The 21,377-nt window shown below is 42.4% G+C and overlaps 1 protein-coding gene across 2 annotated transcripts in view; it reads right to left on the bottom strand.

Moving 5' to 3' along the window:
• Positions 1 to 21,377, bottom strand: part of LOC133511357 (leucine-rich repeat and immunoglobulin-like domain-containing nogo receptor-interacting protein 3) — a 53,650-nt gene that overhangs the window by 27,815 nt on the left and 4,458 nt on the right. Inside the window, exon 1 of one of the 2 annotated variants that reach the window (XM_061840200.1) lies at positions 18,097 to 18,229. The exons of the other annotated variant lie outside the window; for it this stretch is intronic. The gene's annotated coding sequence lies outside the window, so the exon portion shown is untranslated. Of the gene's footprint in view, positions 1 to 18,096; positions 18,230 to 21,377 lie in introns of those variants that run through there. 2 annotated transcript variants of the gene reach the window in all.

The raw sequence follows: 21,377 nt of genomic DNA, 5'->3' as shown, positions 1-21,377 counted from the left end.
AAGTTCTCCCCAGGGTACTGCCAATAAAAATTCAAGGGCTCTCGTCCCCTCTCATTTTTGTTCCCGCTAATGCTCATCGCGCTTGCTTTTCGCCTCTTAGCGAGGTCACGGCTGAAAAGTTTCAATGATGCCCCAGGAGGTGGGGAATAATCATCCAAGTGTGCATCTGCGTCTTTTTGTTTGTGTATCTAGCCTTATGATTTCTCTATGTGCATACAGTGCTCTTCGTGGCGTTATGCAAGAGAAAACCATGTATGGGGAAATTGGCCAATGACCGCTTAGTGACCTGACACCCCTCCCCCCACACTGAGTCAGATTCTTTGCTAGTCCATGACTCTCCTGTGCAATTTATTTATACCTCTTACAATCTACTGTACCTCTATTTATGGCATTGCAGGTGCAGTGGACCGCCACAACTAAATTGTAGGGAGGTCAGACTTGAAATGTAAAGAAAAATACACTACTCAAAAGTAGGCAATATTGGGCTTTTAAAAGCAGATGTCTATTGACGTTTTAATTTTGTCATCGTTTTCAGTTAGTGCTTTGTGATTGTTGCTCACTTTCTAGTGCTCCAATAGTTTAAGAAAGTCTTTGGCACAAACCAACGGTGCTCGGGCGGACCCAAATGCAGGACTCCAAGACGAGGACATGAAATTGAATGGGTTTTATTACAAATGAAAGTTGTGCATGACATCACAGTCCAAGAAGGCAGGATCCAAAACACAAGAAACAATGTCCGATAACTATGAGTCAACTAAAGAGCATAACAAAAATGTGACTGGACTATAATGGCAGAGTGCCGGAGTAACCCTGGATGCGGGAAAGCATGCTCAACGAACTGGAAACTGCCAGTGACAAAACTCCAACTTAAGTACACGGTCTAATCACAGTGCCTCATGTGAAGCAGCTGTGACCGGCGACAGGTGTCATAGACGAAACCGCTCAGAGCGGTGGCCAGGCCACGCCCTTCTTGGCCGTGGTCCAGCCTTGCACATGACAGTCTTGTTTATCTGTTCTTATTTAATTGTCCGCTTTGGGGTCCAATATTGACCCTATTCGTACCGTAACATGCACATGGGCATTCAAAAGTTTAGCGACAGTAAAGTTGACCTGTTAAGGTTCTATTGCACACGTCAGACCCACCACCTCGACAACTACTATGGTTACCAGGTCACCGACTGGCAACCATTATCCCTGTACCGTGATGGTGTTTGGGGAGGTGCATTACAATTTGGGAGACTGGTGGTAGTGAGGTGAGACGGGCACCAAGACCCACAATGGTCACCCCCATCCAGGCCAAATCAGCTCTCGAAAACATGTGCGAATGTATGTGGTGCATTAAAATCCGTGGGAGGTACGGAATGGCGGCCCGGCACTGCCCACCTCGCAAAGCCGGGGGGGTTTATGATTTAGTAAAAACGGGAGGAGCGGAAGTGCAGAGAAGTGGGGGGCGACCAGACCGAAGACCGGTACAGATGTGGCAGGAACCGGCCCAGTATCCGCCCCATCATGCCTCGTGCCATGCCAATGGGGTCCCTGAACTGGATGTGGATGTGCCCAATATCTGAAATATGTATGGTGAGAATAATAAAAATGTGTTGTGTGTGTGTGAACTAAGAGGCTAGACTCCTCCAGGACCAGCCTGGCCTGACCGATGGGAAGACAATATAAAAAAAAAAAAGGTGGGGGCGGACCCTTCCTGCCCCACAGCTAAGCTCTCCAGCCTGAAAGATTTTTTGCAAGGATATTAAATTATGGAACTTACTTCATTTTCACTTGTTCCAGGTAGTATTCTCTACCCCCCCCCCCAAAAAAAAAAAAAATCCAAAACAGTAAGACAAGTATTCATAATTAGTTTGATGGTTACAATAAATTGATGAAAATGTTCAAATCTGTCGGCTGCCTGTTCCGTGCTCAAAGCTGTTCAGTAGAAATCGGCAAAACAGCATCTATAATCACCATGACAACCTCTGGGATTTGTACTGGGAGAAGCGCAACCCTTTAAAGAAACAACAAGGAGAGAGCAGACACAAGCACATCGCACATAGATGAAAACATACGTAGATATCCCAAATATAGAGATGGAAAAGAGCAAGAAAAGGAAGGAAACTAGCTTCGTCTTTTCCCGCCTGCTCTTTATGGAGTCCGTCCCAAGGACAAGACAATGAAAAATCTGTTCTATCTTCACGTGATGGCGAGTGAGCCGGTGGCTGGAACTATCCAAAGTAAGAGTACAGAGCGCAAGCGACAATTGAAAATAGCCTGAATGGAGTGTCTCCAAAATAATTCCATTTCCTCCCCCCGATCCTAATTTTCAACCACAGTGGCTGAATTATTCATTGTGGACCAATGACATGCAGGCAAGAGGACAGAGAGTCATTGCTCTATTTTGATTCACATAATAAATTCATGAATCGATGTTGAAATGGAGGAAAGAACGATAGCGGCGGGAGCGGAGGCGAAAGCTCCTCCGGTCAGGTTGGCGGCGCTCATGAAATTTTTCTCACAACATGAAAGCGGATGCGAAAGGTCGGGTTAGCGCGGAGGTGAGCAGACTGTTTGCCAAGGAAACCCAAAGTTCAGTGAGACCAGAGCTTCTGAATAGTTCACAGAAGACTTGAGATGGAATCAATAGCTGAGAAGAAACAAGTCGCAAATGGCTACAGTCCTGTCTAAATAAACAACTGTCACTTTATGTCCTCCATTTTACCTTGCAGGTGAAGTCTGTGAAATTCTCTCCAATTGCTACAGGACAATAAGTCCTTATCCAATTCTAAACTGGAAACAAATGAGAGGTCAAAACGGCGTACATACATGATTCAAAGACGTGTTTTAGAAATGAGGGTGTCAACCAAGACTAGGATTATTTCCGTTGAAAGAGGCAGCTAACCTTTAAGCGCCACACGATCTCAAACAGGTACTGGGTTGCATTTAGCTCGTGACTCAACAATTGGCTTCTTTATTCTATTTGACACATAGAAAGGACAAAGCGACACATATGTGCTCGCCTTCCCAAGGGATCTCCACATGGTTCCAGTTCTGCAGGGAAGGTGACACATACGTGTGCTTGTGTGTGTGTGTTGGGTGGGGGGGGAATCCGATGGTGAACAGTCCCCAGGCTTCGGCAAGACTGTTTGTGTAGCAGCGAGGCAGAAGTAATGTCTGAATCTGCGCTCCCTCAGAGCAAAGTGTGTGTGTGTGTGTGTGTGTATGTTGTGTGTCTGTGCAGAATACGGGCCATTGCTAAAGGACATCACAGAAAATCTGGCCATCCACATTGACCCAAAAATAGGAGCATTCTAAAAGCTTTCTTTTGGGGGGAAAAAAGACTCCAAAAACAATTGTAAAAAAAAAAAAAAAAAAATGTTGTAATTTGACAATGTGATTGGAATCACAACTATTTCTTACGCTTAAAAACCTACCTATGTCAAATTGAAGGCTTTGGGCCATATCTGGATCACCACCAATATTTTTGTGGCCTATTTAGGGTATTTCCCTCCAGAAATCCATTCTTAACACAAACTAAACAATAATAGGCTATAGTAGTGCCTTCAAACATAAATAAATCATCTACAAAATCTCCTAGCAACAACTAATACAACTTACAAGTTATTTACAAAAGTTATGAACATTTTTGCCATGTTTGTTTTGAAGACTATTAAACTGCCCCCTTGGCCAAGTCATGCACACCAGAAGGATGCACAGACTATTTACTATTGTTATTATATTTACTATTGTTACCATGATATTTAATTACGTGAGGAATGTGTTTCTATGAGCACAGTATTATAGAAAGGCATTTTTATTGTTTAAAAGAAAAAACATTAACAAACGTTTTTTTTTGTTTTTTTTTTGGGGGGGAGGCTGGAACATATTACTGGGCTTTCCATTCATTTAATAAGGAAAGATTATTTGAGAAGGCAGCACGGTGGCACAGCTGCAAAGCGTGGGCTTCATAGTTCTGGTTCTATCCTGGACCCACCTGTGTGGAGTTTGCACGTTCTCCCCGTGCTTGCGTGGGTTTTCTCTGAGAATTTTGGTTTCCTCCCACATCCCAAAAACATGCAACATTAATTGGAGACCCTAAATTGCCCCAAGGTGTGATTGTGAGTGTGGCTGGTTGTCCCCATGTGCCCTGTGATTGGCTGGCAACCAGTTCAGGGTGTACCCTGGTTTCTGCCCGTTGATGGCTGGGATTGGCTTCAGCACTCCCCGTGACCCTTGTGAGGATAAGCAGCTAAGAAAATGGATGGATGGATGGATGGATGGATATGACAAAAAAACAACACATTTAAATAAAGTGTAACATTATGTAATTAGTTGGACCCCAAAGCAGAAACTCAAAAAAAAAAATGCAAAGCGAAATATAAAACACTGCTATTGAGGAGGTAATATACAAAGTACAAATGAACAACCCTTATGAGGATAAGCGGTTAAGAAAATGGATGGATGGATTTGAGATACAATTGTTTTGAGTGATGAGTGAAGTTCAACTTGCATCAAACTCACCACTGTATTTATATGTCCTAAAGCAAGGGTGCCCACAATTTTCTGTCTTAATATCTACTTTTCAAGCAGCAATCTACCGATGGGGGTCGTAACGATGATGGCGGGGGCGCATCACAGCATTATAACTGTGTAGAAAGCGAGAGACAGATGGTATAAAGGAAGCTACCTTGCTAGAATCCGCCTTTATGTTGTGGCCGCACCTGAATGAAGCGACAAGATGGATGAAGTCCTTTTTTGTTTTGGCACGCGTTTCCGATCGACGATAACTGCATCAAAGATCGACTGGTAGATCACGATCAACCCGTTGGGCAACCCTACCCTAACTTTTTCTTTCTAATATACCTACAATATATTTGTTTACGCATTGACATGTTGATTTCATCTGTGGGCAGCGGTAAGAACAAAATATCTACTTCACGCATTAAAATCCAATTCGCCAGGTTCGAAGACTCCATCACAGCGTTCAGCTGAGGCCTCTTCTCGGCATGTTTTGTTTTTTGTCTTAGGTCTGAACAAAGCAGAGGGATCAGAGGAGAAATCAATAGCAAAACAGCATCCATTAACGGACTCCATATGGATCCCAAAGCTGTTCATCTACTGAGAATCACACATCAAAGTGCGAAAGAGAAGAGTGAGGGATGTGAGACTGAATGACCCGATGTGAGTAAAAAACACGCTCGTCGGACAGAAACACACACAAACACGTACATGCACACAAAGTGCACACGCGTACACAGCAGTGCACTTGTCCAGAAGTCATACGGTTAATGAATAATGTTCCCATACTGCCCTAAGGTTTGGCTGTACAGATGGCACTCGATAGATTAGCTAACACCCCCCCCACCCCCCCCATATCCCCCATATACAGCACATACTAAAGGCCAAGGAATTGTTCACCTTCACCTTCCTTAAAGCAGATATTTTTGGGATCAACATGCAAATGAACTGTTATAGTCCAATTAGTGTTCTGAATTGTCTTTATAGTGAGGATAAAGATGAACTACTACATTGACCTTGAAGTCCCTGTAACGTGAATTCAGATTTTTTTTTTTTCTAAAGACATCACAGATGTTTGGAAATAAAAATATGTGCAATGACTGAGATTTATGGAGTGCTAAATTGTGGAGTACAGTAGTCAAACAGTTTTTCCCCATTTATGTGTTTCCTGATTTAAATAATAGATTGAACACAATTGATGCAACACAGAGGTGGGTGGAGTACCCAAATATCACTAATTATGATTTTTAATCATCATCAATATTATGTTACTTCAGAATTATATGACTCAATTAAAAGTAAAACGTAGTCCCCAATATAATTGAAAGAGTTAAACTAGTGAGAAAAAGACAAATACTGCGCAACTTGTGAGTAACTTCTGATTTAGTTTTAAATCAGAGAATGAATGCCAAATAAAATTTAAAAATAACTAAATCAAACATGAATGAGCAAATTAAAATATTACTGAACTTATTCTGAAATGGAAATTCTTTATAAAATGAATCCTTGTAGAATAACAAATTAAAGCAAATCCAGCTCCAAGAAATGGCCTTACATGATTTCTACTCGATAGACACCACAATACTGTAGGCTCACTAGGCAGACTACAAAAATAGAAAAAAGGCAGTAGTGGATATAAAAAGTACGCACACCCCTGTTGAAATGCCAGGTTTTTGTGCTTTAAAAGAATTTCGACTTCGATAAATCATTTTAAAACAATTTCCCCCACAATTAATGTGGCGAAGAATGTGTACAACTCAACTGATTGATGTTTGGGTCTTTTTGGAATAGGAGGTGAAAAAAACAATTCACTTGCTGCCTTCTTGGCCACGTCATCAATGCAAAAGAATAGTTCTGTTTTAACTGTTTTCTTACCTGTTAACATTTCAATAAAATGAATACAATTAAATCTGATTGCATGCGGATGCTCTCCCTCTTATAACCGGCATGTGCTTTTGTTCTGGAATGACAGATCACATTCAAACTCGTGGTCAACCGGAGTCCACACACAGCTGCTACCGTTTCAGTTTTGAAGCACCCAAAACCAATAACACATGCACAGAGCCTTACAGATACATTATATGCTTGAGCCACTGGAATGACTGAAGAAGCACACAGAGAGAGAGAGAGAGAGAGAACGAGAGAGATAGAGATGTTTGAGAGAGAGTGAGACAGAGAGAGAGAGAGAGAGAGAGAGAGAGAGAGTTTAATTGTATTTAATTATGTCATTGCTATTTTTTTGGGGGGGGAGGTGGAATATACTAATGGCATTTCCATTTATTTCAGTGGAGAAAGATGATGTGAGGTTGATGTGTTTTGAGTTATGAGCGTGGTCACAGAATAAATTCAACTTGTAGTCCAAAGGATCACTGTACTTATTATTTTTTTTAATACTTCAAATTTGGCAGGGTTGTTAACACTTGTCTGTGGGGAGTCAAATTTTTCTTTTTTTTTTTTGCACTTTAGATCAGTCGTCTCAAACTCAGTTCAACTCGGGGGCCGCTGTAGGCACATTCTAGCTGAGGCTGGACCGCAGCCTCGGCGCACATACACGCAATTTAAATGCGAAATTAAACAAAAAAAAGTCTTTTTAATTTTTTTTTTTTTTTTTAAGCACAAAAGATAAGCAAGGAAGCTGGTGTAAACAAGTTGTGTGCAAAACTACTCATGGAAATCTCCACGGCAACACCACTGTAACTATCACTCAATGAAAAATGTTCCTCTGCTTACATCAAGCCTGGTCGCCATCACGCACCCAACCCCCCCCCCCCCCCCCCGAGAGCCAAAACCCCACCGGGATTGGTCGATTCGTCAGCTCCGCACACAACAGTGTAAAAGTGCCATTCATATAAAATGTCAGGGTCACACTATCATTTAACTTTCATAGTAAGGTGGGGGCCACAAAATATCATGTCGGGGGCCACAAAGGGGCTGCGGGCCGCGAGTTCGAGACCCCTGCTTTAGATGGTCTTGAAGTTGGCTATCAAGGAAGTCGAACACATTCTGACATTGCATTTGTGTCTTACTCTCTGTGCTACATTTTTTTGCAGACCACAGCAGCAAAGTATGTCATGAAAAAATAAAAAATAAACATCCACAAACTCAACACTCCAGAGAAGTGTAGTTGATGAACAAATGCCAAACTTGTGTCAGTGCGAAAATGTTTTGGAGAAAGGCCAAATGCCGTTGCTGTAGTTACATCTCGTTACGTTCACTTTTAATCATCAGAAGCGCACAGAGAGAGGCGCTGCTTCAGTGTCGGCGTCACATCAAAGACTACGCCATTCCCGGTTCCACAATAGCAGCAGGACGAGGCATGTGTTACAGACACTCGGCTCCCAAAACGGCATCCATCTAATTAATAATTCTGTTTCATGTGTGAAAGGCGCGATAATAGAATTTCTGAATGGGTCGCTGATACATTACTTGGGAAATTTGGATTGCATGTCGGAATGAAAAGGGAGGCTTGCAATACATTTCAAGGTCAGCTTGAAGGTCAATAAACTGCCCTGGCGCTCGGTGTCCATGGCGACAGCAAAACTAGACTTGCCACGACTTTATGATAATAATTGTACGACAAAAGCAATAGCAGCTTGTACATTGGTACCTGGGCCTTCGGTGGAGACTTACTAAACTTCTTCTTCTTCTTTTCCTTTCGGCTTGTCCCATTAGGGGTTGTGTCATCTTTTTCCATCTAAGCCCATTTCGTGCATCCTCCTCTCTTACACCCACTGTCCTCCTGTCCTCCCTCACAACATCCATCAACCTTTTCTTTGGGCTTCCTCTCGCTCTTTTGCCTGGCAGCTCCATCCTCATCCCCCTTCTACCAACATACTCACTCTCTTGCCTCTAGACATGTCCAAACCATCAAAGTCTGCTCTCTCTAAACTTGTCTACAAAACATCCAACTTTTGCTGTCCCTCAAATGAGCTCATTTCTAATCCTATCCAACCTGCTCACTTCGAGCGAGAACGTCATCATCTTCATTTCTGCTTCCAGTTGTTTCTTCAGTGCCACCGTCGCTAATCGATACATTATGGCTGACTTCACAACTGTTTTATAAACTTTGCCCTTCATCCTAGACTCTTCTGTCACATAGAACACCAGACACCTTCCGCCAACTGTTCCACCTTGCTTGGACCCGTTTCTTCACGTTTCTGTAGACTTACTAAACTAGGGAAGTCAATTAATGCCACCGGGATTTGAATTTGAAATGTATTGAGATCACATTTTCAATAGCTTATTTCAGTGTAACTTTTCAATGTTAACAATTCAACTGGCTACAATTCTTCTTCTTTTCCTTTCGGCTTGTCCCGTTAGGAGCCGCCACAGCGTGTCATCTTCGATGAATGCACATTTGTTTGGCACAGTTTTACGCCCGATGCCCTTCCTGACGCAACTCCTCTGCATTTAGCCCGGGAGAGAAGCTTACAGCACCTGGTATTCTCAGGCGGTCTCCCATCCAAGGAGTAGACAACGAGACTTAGTCAAATGATGTCACATACTAAGAAAGCGTAACTGGATTGGATGGCTGTTTGGTTCTGACCTGAAGAAACCCTCCCTGGTGGCACAGACGGTGAATTTCGGACAGTGAATTTCAGACAGCGAATTGTAGCTGGTTGAATTGTTAACATTGAAAAGTTAAACTGAAATACAACTATTGAAAATGTGATCACAATACATTTCAAATTCAAATCCAGGTGGCACTAATTTGCTTCCATACTAAACTTACTCCACTTCTTAATACTGTCAATACCGTGGCCCAACTTTAGAAACCATCAATACTATACCACAATGAAATACAACAGGCGACAGGCAAAAATCATGTGGAGTAGCAGAGACTCAGCATTTATGAAAAACATGACCAAAAAAAAAAAAAAAACAAGTTCCATGAATAAAATACCTCATACTCAACCGGAGATGCTGAGTGTTAAATGTTTTTGGATGTGCAGGTTTTTGCTAGTAGAACTTGGCTGCAACAAGTTCTGATTAATCATTTAGAGGACAAAAAAATACCGAAGTTGTAGTGGGCCAGTGAAGGCCCTGAATAATAATAATAATGAGAAGTGTTCATGGTAGCCCCCCTCCCCCTTCCTTCCCCACCTCAGAGCGCCGCACTCCCCAGTTTGAAAACCACTGGGTTAACCTAAACCACAATTTTCTGGTTCAGTATTGAGATTAGCCCCCGCCAGTGTTGACATAATAAATGGAGCGGACAAACCTTTGCACACAGTCTCTCCCTCCGGGCAAGATAGTACATTTAAAAGAAAGCATCAATCTTTATAGAATTTAATTTGAGTGTTTATGCTAATGAATTCAAAGTCCTAGACGGGAGAAACTTTCCTATCAGGCCCACGCAGACGCGAGGGAGGAGAAAAGTGAAGTAGCTAGACTGGCTGAGAACCTGGAGACCCGGGGTCACATCTGAAAAAATGCAAGCGTAAAGGAAATTAAAGTAAGCAAAGTGGAAAGGGCAGAGGCCGCCAAACACCGCAGTGCGGAGCGCAGTCTATTGTGCCAAAGAAAATGAAATCAAGAAAAACATAGAAGGGGTGAGGAGGTAGGTTACACCAACAAAGTGAATGTTTCCTCCTGCTCTGGTCTTATGATGACACTTGAAAGCGAGGATAAACGTATTGTTTATTCATGTGCCCTTTACGTCACATTATGTGACAACATCACAGAATACACACACATAAAAAAATGAGCTAACATTCATGCGGTTACATACATCGAAAGTGGATGGAACACACCGGCATGCCCGAGATGTGCCAAATGACACAGGAAAAAAGATCATACAATCCGATTCAGTTATTGACCTCTGAAGCAAGCACAAGGTCGCGTGCAGCGAATTGCGCTGCGGTTCATTTTGTACGGACGGGAGGCGCGCGGGTGTTGCTACGGTCTTTATCTCGCCACACACGACAATCGCCAGCTCCTCGGCGCGTCCGCCGCTCAAGGTCAAACTCTGTCATACACGCACGGATGCACAGGCACATCCCTGGCTCGAGAGCTCCTTCATCACGTCCTTTCATCCTCTGTCATCTTGCCAATCAAACACTTACTCAAAGACTTACTTACACAGCCCTTCATTTTCCTCAAGTAGATACGCTTCCTTCCGAAAGCCACAGCTTTCTGGACTTCATAACACTGAAGACGACGAATAGAAATGTGTCATCATCCTGGATTGTTTGTCTATGTGCTGTTTGTTTTTTTGTTATTTTTAGAGGCCTGGTTGGATGGCTGGGCAGAACCTCCCATGTACATCGGTTTTCCACGATTATCAAATGAGTTCTTAAGCGACAACCAAACGGGAGATAGACACTGGAATATTTTTCCACTAGTTGACCCTGAAAAATGTACTGTTGTTTATTTGCTTGTTGCTTCGCCATGTTGTCATTCTAGCTTTTTCTTTCCTGATTTGCAACAAAGTACGTGTGTCGTATCTGTTTTTCTGCGCATTATGCTTGCTAAACTGGAGTAGTTTAAATACTACATTACTGTGGTTTTCAGTACTTTGCCTTTCTAAACTTGCGAGGTGAAGATACAGTTCTTACAAATGAACTTTCTTGATTTTTCTAAGGTAGTCAAACTTCTATTGTGGTGCTGTCCATGTACCGTAATTTCCGGCCTATAAACTGCGACTTTTTTCCACACGCATTCAACCCTGTGGTTTATGCGGTGATCCGGCTAATTTGTGCATTTTTTCTAACGGCTGCAAGGGGGCACTCGAGCGGAAAAGGTAAGCGTGAGACCGAATATATGTGCCAAGGGATTGACTTATATCGGTCCGGCCCTGTTAGTGCTGCGCTAGCGTGTTACTGCCGTGTCTCAGTGATTTTTACAAGTATGTTTTTTTTTAAACCGGTAGCGCGACGGCATTCGCGCAAGCGTTAGCGCGATGGCACTACTGTTAAACTCTCTGTGTACTCTTTCTTTGTAAATATCTCGTTCTTCAATGTCGGTTTCAATGTGGGTACTTGCGGCTTTTACACGGCTGCGGCATATGTATGTACCAAATGGTATTTCCTTTACAAATGGGCTCGGTCAGGCTTATAACCAGGTGCGCTCTGTAGCCTGGGAATTACGGTACTTCAGTTGTCTATTCCTAATTACTTTTGTTTACCGTGTTCTTTTTTTACAGATTTTTTTTAATTTAGAATTTCATTGTTACTCACGCTTTTATGGACCCTTGCTTCAGTAAAACACAATACTATTGCTCCAATGTGGTTCTCTCCTTTGGCATCCAATATTTAGCGTGATAAAACTTTGATTATATTTTTATCGGATTGTTGTATAAAAGCAAATTTTAAGAAAAAAAGGAGATTTGCATTTGCAAGTCATCCACAATCTGGACTTGTTTTTTTGCTTTGTGTTACAAACCAAATTTGAATTACAGGCAAACTGAATTTTTATTAAAATAATCTCTTGGATCCAGAAGTGGATCATTCCTTTTAGCTCTATTTACGGTCCCAAATAATTGTTGAATTTCAATTTCAATCAAATAAACTAAAGTTTCCAAGCCTCTACACACTTAGCAACAGTTTTATCAACTTTATTTTTGCATTTTCATAATATATATATTGCCAACAATCTAAATAACAATCTCTGATGAATTACCAATACATCGTTAAAGAAATCTGGACTGATATATCAAAAAACTGTAGCTGTAAACTACAAAAGACAGAGAGACAATCCCTGGCCGAGGAAAACAATAGTCTTGGGTGAGTTTTTTTTTTTTACTATTCTTTGTCCCAAGGAAAATAAAAGCTTCCAGATAAGCCGAGAACACTCAGATGAGAAGATAAAAAACACATAACGCTGTCTTCCTTGGGAATTGGAAGTTGTCCTGCATCACCATAAGGCTTAAAAAACGGCAGGCTCAAGCGAAGCAAAGTGGCTCATCCGTTCCCCAAATCGGAAAAGAACAGCGATCGCCACTCACATGCGGGGGGGGGACATAGTGCCCATGCCAGAAAGCGGCACTTGCTAAAGATGTGCACTCACTTTTAAGGTGAATTGTTGCAGTTTTACAAGAGCCCACTTCCATCTCGGCTCAATGACTTAGGGAGCGCCTCAAAATTGAAATTCTTCCCGATTCTTATACATCACTATTCATCATAAAATCCCACTGGTGGCAGTCGTCGTGCAAAACAAAATACACCATAAATCTTCAAGTCGTGTACTAGACGAGCACCACCACAGGCCTCAGTGACATTTCACGTCGCGTTGTCCAAGGTCAACACAAGCAGACTTTCAAATGTTTATCACGGCCAGCGATGGCTTTAATGTTGCACATCTTCTTTTGATTGGGAAATATTAAAATATGTACAAGGCAGCATCATAGATATTAATCTTATGTTGCTTATCATATCAAAGGCTGTACCAGGGATGATCTGTATTTTGCTTTCTGATTAGCAATGTTATTAATGTGTAACAAGTCATACTATTTTTTTTTTTAAGGGAGACAGCATAAGGTTTTTATTAATAACCTGGTATTCTGTTTTTGGTTTCACTATGTGCCTGCACAACAAAAGGTCACTAATGCCTGTGAAATCCCACGTAAGCGAGACATTCGCAGTGACAAGTAAAAGCTGTTAAAGCTAACCTTTAATATCTTTGTTAAAGCAGAATTTTTTGGTACAGCTATAGGCAGGAGTGTGGGTAAGGTACACATGCGTGAGTTATCCGTAAATTCAAGTCTTAACCTTCAAGTTTCAAGGAAGTCCCAAGTTACTGTGGGGGTCGGGGGAAAAAATGCAGAGCCAAATCAAGTTAAGTCCTTAAATAAATTTAAAACAAGCTGCATACAGCTCATACACTATTGTGCAGTCAAAATACAACTTTTCTTTCAAAAACAAAATATTCAGTCTTTTCAACTCATGAAGTTCTGGTCTAAGTCAAGTGGAACTCAAGTCTTTTATAAACTTTAGCCAAGCAAGTCCAGAGTCCTTAAATTGCCGACTGAAGACCGACTCTCCAGCTCTTGCTCTGTACTATTGGATTTCAGATTGTGCAGATGTACGTAATGAAGTGTCCAGTGAGTGTACATTAAATCCTAGCACGTCGGCCTCCTCCTTATTGACTCGATAATCGGATTTTATTTCATCGCCAACCCTGCTGTTCCATTCTCTCTTCTCTCTTTAGCCCATTATCCTTGAGATAGTAAAAGAACACATCCAGTCTAATCGTGAGTATTTAGTAGATAGACGAGGAGGGTGTGCATGTTTGCAATTAGGGGCATATGCAAGAAAAGATAAGCATAGGAACTAAGTCATAAAGACAAGCTAGCAAGACCGTGTGACAAGCATCTCTTCCTTCCAAAATTCTGCATATACTAGTCAGGCGGGGGGTGGCATACTTATCAACTCTGCTTTTTTGGGGTGGAGGGGGTTGTAGCTGTTGTTTTGACTTCACTGTGAGGGGGGTGGGGTGGCGGGGGACTGGGAATATTGACAACGTTACAAGTGCAAAGAATTTAGTGAGGAAAAAGGAAATAATGAGCGATTAGAAGCACTGCTTGTTCAGCAGCTATTTCATAGTTTCATATACGTTCAGGATTTTGTATGCGATGAAACCTGAAGCAGTTGACGCATACCGGCCGACTCCGGGGTTGCTCTTCACTCGGGTCCAATGTCAGAAAATTAACGCCCATTCTTTGGTCTGGTGATTAAAAAGAGTGCAGCGATACAGTGAAAAGGCAGAGGTGCAAGTAATTGCTTGGCAAGACAGTGAAAGGGGAGATCAGGAATGGAGGAAGAGAAGTGACAGTTTATAATTGGAAGCACAGACGGAAAGAAGAAGATTGGGGGGAAAAAGTATTCTCACCAGGAAAGGACTCACACACGTACAAACCTGTTGTCTTGAGTCACAACGCGACACCACATGTGCCTATGAGGTGCTGTCGCGGACCGCTAAAACGCTCTCATTCGCACGATTGAAACACTCTCCTACACCACTAAAACTTCATCCATCCATCCATCCATTTTCTTAGGCACACAAGATCCTCACAAAGGTTGCGGGCAACGTTCCCTCTAATTTTTGGCGAGTCTGAGCAAACACGCTAAGCCCGTGAGCGCTCCCTTTGACCACTGTGAGCAACATTAGGCGGATGCACTGTGGTCAGATCGGTGTTATCCATTGAAGTTACATGCCTCATTCAAAGATTCTGATTGCAGCATTTACATTACCAGAAAATGTTAAGAACAATTTCATTTGTTTTTGGAAACTTCCAAAGAAAATGTCAACAAACAAAAAAATACATCACTAACTAAACCAAGCCAACTATGAACTGTAAGTTTGAAACGTCGCCTCCAACTTTGTTTCATTTATTTATTTTTAACCCACAATAATATCCCCATTTGTTTTCTTTGTGTAAAACTGAATTATTGGTTGCAGAATGTCTTTAGCAATGCATATTGAAAGCTGAATGATGCTACTAACCAGTTTTAAGGTAATGTTATGAGGTCTCCTATTTTTAAAATACAGAATTAGCTTTTTGTGCACTGCATTGTCTGTGCTGTCATCCTCCATTACAATTTTAACATTACACACCATCTCATCCTGTACTTTCTACTTTGGCTTCAGACCAGACCTTTTTAACTCAAAAAAGAGAAAATCTTATTATTAATTATTCACATAGTCCAACATTCATTAAAGCAACAGCATTTCTTTTTTTTTTTTCACTTTTGCCATTATTGAGAGGAAACATAAGCAGCATGTCTAACTCGTCTTTGCTCTACGTCGCCCTGACTGTGTTTCTCACTAAAGCACCAGTGGTGGGCGGTGTTTGTAGTTATGAGTGTACCCCTTTAAGAGCGGGAGGTGGGCGGTGTCACGTAAACAAGGACGTTCAGTGTTTGGCATAGTGTGGCCGAGCAGCAGCTTGTTAGAGACTGTGTGCTGCCGTGTTTAAAAAAACAAAAAAGTCAGGCTGTGGTTCACTGCGCTGGATCGGTTTTCATGTGAGCTGAGTGTGCGCTACAAGTGTGCAATTGCGCAGGTGCGCAGCTTAGAGGGAACATTGGTCGCAGGGAGGGCTGGAGCCTATCCCAGCTGTCAACGAGGAGGAGGCAGGGCACACACTGAACTGGTTGCCAGCCAATTGCAGGGCACATGGAGACAGAAAAACAGTCGTACTCACAATCACACCTAGGAGCAATTTAGAGGGTCCAATTAATGTTGCATGTTTTTCGGATGCGGAAGGAAACCGGAGTCCCCGGAGAAAACCCACGCAGGCACGAGGAGAACATGCAAACTCCACACAGGCATTTATTGGATTTAAAATGTTCATTCGGATCGCCCGCATTGCAAATATGGAAGCCTTTTCATATACATTACTTGAATGCTCTCTGAAACACGATTGAAATGTTTTTACACATTCTGAAAGTCGCTCATAAAATACACTCAAATACACTTCATTCATGTGTATGACAGTATTTCAGTAATGTATATAAAGGTGTTTACAAGAGCATTTCACTCGTGGGTTTAAAGGGTCATTTTAAATTATATATGCACGTAGCCTTGCATGTCATGTTACCACACATGGCATCCAAATGCATACCACTGCTACGTGAATCTACACATGTCTCGCAGTACACAAGTCCCAACGACGCGCCTTCAACTCCAGTCGCACAAGTTATGCGGTTTGGTAACTACAGTAATGTCAATAGTCATATCGAGATGGCCGCATTAACATATCGTTAAATAAAGCATCAGTGAGGGGAGGTTCATTTACACACAGTAAATCACTAAGGTGTATATATCGTAAGTAATTGCCAAATAGTATTACATGATCATGCTGGAAGTAACTAAGTCACACGGTGTACAAAGTCCAGCACATTCCGCTGACCCTTCGCATGATCTAATTGTGTTAGACAATCTATATTAAGCAAAGGCACAGATTTTAATTGGGGGGTGGGGGAGGACCTCACGGCACACAACCTAAAAAAATGGAAAATGGTACAAAAAGTGGGTACACGGGTTAGACTAATTAGTGTCGGCCATCTAGTGGAAGAGCATTGAATTGTTATGCCTGTCAATATATGTTGCTAGATAGTTGGACGAAGATACAGTTTTAGTAATAAATCATTTTGGGACCAGTGAAGTGAAATGACATCATTTTCCACAGCATACCTGAAATTCTCTCTAGTAGTCTGGTTGGGAATCAATGTTCTAGTAACACAATTAAAAGCAGCAGAAATGTTATAATGTAGCATTATTTTTCAAAATTAAAAGTAAGGAGTCAAAGGTTTAATGCACTGGTGTCAAACACAAGGCCCGGGGGCCAGATCCGGCCCGCCACATGATTTTATGTGGCCCGCAAAAGCCAAATCTAGAGTGTCAATTTCAATTATTCTTGTAAAAATTTGTACAAAAATTTGAAATTGTCATGCATCACAAATGATAAAGTTGATATATTACAAGCATTTTTGGGCTACCAAACATGCATAGTTGAAAAACGTGTTACGCTTGATTTTTTTTTAATTCCAAAAGTAGATCATAAATTGATGATCTAAATACGATGAGCCGATTAAATATTTGTATTGTTTCACAGTCATAACGGCCCTCTGAGACAAAACGGAACCACAATGTGGCCCGCGACAAAAATGAGTTTTACACACCCCTGGTTTAATGTATTTATTTGAATTGTAATTAAATTAGAATGTCACGATTGGCTGGCAAGCAGTTCAGCGTGTATTTCGCCTCGTCCCCGAAGATAGCGAGGACAGGCTCTGGCACTCCTGCAACCCTTGTGAGGATAAGTGGCTCAGATAAATTAGAATGTTACAAATCATTTTCAGATCACACTAATACTAACCAAGCTTTGCTTTGCATGAAAGAAGAAATCTAAGATTTAGACTGCAGCCCATTTGTTTAACTGCTTAGCATGGATGAATTTACCTCCAGCAAGAGTCATTAAAATTACTGCAATTGAGAGCTTCTTCTTGAGTACTGATTATTGCGGCGGGCTACGCGTTTTATACACTCATGTGACATAACAAATTACCTTTAATTGTATGTTGCTATTAATTAATGAATTTCCTCAATCGCAGTACACGTTAATGATTAATAATTATTTATCAAAATAGGAAGCAGATAACTATTAACTTTATTATGACACAAGGGTGCAAATGATCAACTCACAACATTCCTAGGAAATCACAATGTAGCATCACCGGCGAGCTATTTTTAGAATAGGCCTGCAGGCTACTTAATGTAGTCCATGATGGTGACACCTGACCTACAGTATATAAATATAATCTCTCTTCCCCCCCCCCCCCCACCTACACTTCAATGTTTATGGCACACGGGAAAAACTTTGGGCATCCCTGATTTAAGGTAAAGTCCGGAGCTATGTCAGAATAGATAGTTGTCAGCCTTGAAGAAGCGTGCGTGCTCTCTTTCACACACACGCACGCACACACACTTGCGATCCCTGTCAAATTGGGTTTTTGTTACCATCTTCAGCTAAACAAGAGGCTCTAAATATTAGGCTCACTGCCCAGTACGATGCAGTGCAGTTGTGCAACAACAAGAACAGTCAACAATAACCATGTACGTTTTGTGTACGTGTGTGCATGTTCATACCCAGGACTGAACACTGATCCTTGATGCCTCCTCATCTGCCCAGCTGCGCGCGTCTACGAATGTATTTTCTGCCGTCCGTCTCTCTTGGCTACCGAAATGCCGTCGCACGTGCAGAGTTCCTCAGGTCCCCAACCCCTCAGCGTCCCCCCCTTTCACTCTGGGAGTCTGGCATCGGCACCTGCCACTCACACCTCCTCTCTCTCTCTCTCTCTCTCTCTTCCCCCCCGAAACCTCCTTCAATCCTTCCCTCTGGCAGGATCGTCTTCACACACTCACTCTTGCTTGGTTATCTTGTCCGCAGAATGAATCAGTGAGGGAAATGACAGCGTTCACGAGGGTGATGAGGGAGGTGGTTGAGATGTGTCCTCTCCTCGGAGGGTGTCCATAGGTCAAGGTGCCTTCCAGCTCCTCCTTCAGCTCAGGTCTGAGCTTGTCAGAGAGGATGTGGCGGTAGCCTCTACCCGCTTCGGTATGAGTCTCTCTCCCGTTTAGTATGCTTTTCATCGTCCCCCTCCCTTTCTGTCCTCTCTCTCTCTCTCTCTCTCTCTCTCTCTCTCTCTCTTTATCTCAAACCCCACTGCCTGCCTTCATCCTTTCAGTCACTGCCTATCTGCTGCTGCTTCTCTGACTGTTCGGACTCACAAATTACACAGTTGTATGGTTGAGGGAGGCCCTTCAAATAATCGGTCTGGAGGAAAACACAGACTGATTAGAGGGATGGGGGAAGAGAAAAAAGGGAGAGTGATTTTTTTTTCAACTGACTTCATTTCATTTCAGGGTAATATGGATTATCAGTGCATTTTTCATCATGACAATACAGTAGTAGTAACATTTTGGCAGTGGAAAAGGGAAAAGTTCCCTTCGAGTCAAGTTCATAAATGCAAACAATTACATCAACACAAGTGCATGAGAAGATAAGGAAATGCTCAAGTTCCAAAAGAAACCACCTCGTCAGCGAAGTGTGGTGGTGGGGATGTATGACTGCCAATTGAAGTGCTTCCTTTGTACTTATTGATTATGTAAGTGCTTATAAAAGCAGTGGGATGAATAGTGTGTTTCAGCCAATGTTATGTGCTTCGATTCAATCGATTGCTTCAGAACTCGTTGGACGGCGCTTTGCAGTACAGATGGACGATGACCCGAAGCATACTGCGCAAACAACACAAGAAGTTTTTTTTTGAAGCAATGACATGCTATACAATGGACAAGTCAATCACCTGACCTCAATACAATTGAGCATGTATTTCAGGTACTGAAGACAAAATTGAAGGGAAAATGCTCCAAGAACAAGCCAAAAGTCCCAATATTTATGAGCCAGACTGGATGTAGATCAGCCTATGACAGAGTACCAAGAGAGGAACTGTGGTACTGCATGCACAAGTCTGGTGTGGCGGAGAAATATGTGAGAATAGCGGTGAGATGTGCTGTAGGTGTGTCAGAAGAATTTAAGGTGGAGGTGGGACAACATCAGGGATCCGCGCTGAGCCCCTTTTTGTTTACAGTATTAATGGATAGGCTGACAGATGAGGTTAGACTGGAATCCCCTTGGACCATGATGTTTGCAGATGATATTATGATCTGCAGTGAAAGCATGGAGCAGGTGGAGGAACAATAAGAAAGATGGAGGTACGCACTGGAAAGGACAGGAATGAAGATTAGACGTAGTAAAACAGAATATATGTGAGTGAATAAGAGGTGTGGAGGAGGAAGAGTGAAGCTCCAGGGAGAAGAGATAGCGAGGGTGGGCAACTTCAAATACTTGGCGTCAACAATACAGAACAATGGTGAGTGTGGTAAGGAAGTGAAGAAACGGGTACAAGTGGGATGGAACTGCTGGCGGAAGGTGTCTGGTGTTTTACGTGACAGAAGAGTCTCCGCTAGGATGAAGGGGAACGTTTATAAAACAGTGGTGAGGGTGGCCATGATGTACAGATTACAGACGGTGGCTTTGAAGAAACTACAGGAAGCTGAACTGGAGGTGGCAGAAATGAAGATGTTGAGGTTCTCGCTCGGAGTGACCAGGTTGGATAGGATTAGAAATGAGCTCATTAGAGGGACTGCAAAAGTTGGATGTTTTGGAGACAAGGTTCGAGAGAGCAGACTTAGATGGTTTGGACATGTTCAGAGTCGAGAGAGTGAGTATATTGGTAGAAGGGTCCTGAGAATGGAGCTGCCAGGCAAAAGAGTGAGAGGAAGACCAAAGAAAAAGCTTGATGCATGTTGTGAGGGAGGACATGAGGACAGTGGGTGTTAGAGAAGCGGATGCACGAGATAGGCTTAGATGGAAAAAGATGACACGTGTGGTGACCCCTAATGGGACAAGCCGAAAGGACAAGAAGAAGAAGATATCAAATGAAGCTCAATTACAAAAATACATACATGCAGGCATGTGAAGAGAACTGTCAGAGTGATGGACTAGTAGGGTTAGTGCCTTGCTCAAAGACAAGACAACAAGAGCAGAGACAGTACTCAGGAAGCAGCATTTCTCTAACCACTAGTTGCCATTTTACATCTGTTCGCAGCGGGACTTGAACCGTGACCACCTGGTTGCAAAAAACAAGCGCTTGCAGACAAGCTCCCGTCCCCCTTTATGCAGTTTCACTTGGCCTCATTTTCGAATAAGACGTTCAGTGCCACCTCCCCGAGCTTCAAGCACAGTCAAAGTACACGGTGTTCAGAAAGTCACTGCACTTATATTTTTATTAACAGACATGTAACTTTTTTATTCCACACTGAAACATTGTTTCAACAGCAACATCTGTTTATGAAAAATATAAGTGCACACTGACTTTCTGGGCACTCATATATTGTGATAAGTGTGGTTATATGAATATGCCACAATTTATTGCAAGCATTCATGAAGTCCCCACCTCCCTAAAATAATAAATTCATAAGTTTCCCAATATGGTGTTTGAGACTGTGGAAAAAAAAAAACAGCCATGAATAACGAAGAGAGAAGTAGGTGGGGGGAATAGACATCTATATTATTCCTTTTGTTACCTTGTCAGCCTTAATCAGCTCACAGCAGGCACACGCGCATGTGGCCGCAAGAACACCACAAGCCTTTTTTTCTGTCCCTGTGGTCAGTGAAAAGTTAATGGCAGGAAAGGACAAGTCAGTAGTGACCCCGAGGTCACGTCATAGCATGTGTCAGCAAGTCAGGAAGAGCTGGAAAGAGGCCAAGTCCTCCAAGGCTCAAAATCCAAAAACTCAGAAGCAGTTTGACCCTGCCACCTATGCTGCATGTAAAACACGGCAAATCACGTCGGAATGCGTCTTGC

The sequence above is a fragment of the Syngnathoides biaculeatus genome, chromosome 13, assembly GCF_019802595.1.
Source record: "Syngnathoides biaculeatus isolate LvHL_M chromosome 13, ASM1980259v1, whole genome shotgun sequence".
NCBI lineage: Eukaryota > Metazoa > Chordata > Actinopteri > Syngnathiformes > Syngnathidae > Syngnathoides > Syngnathoides biaculeatus.
This window is presented reverse-complemented; position numbering and strand designations above follow the sequence as displayed.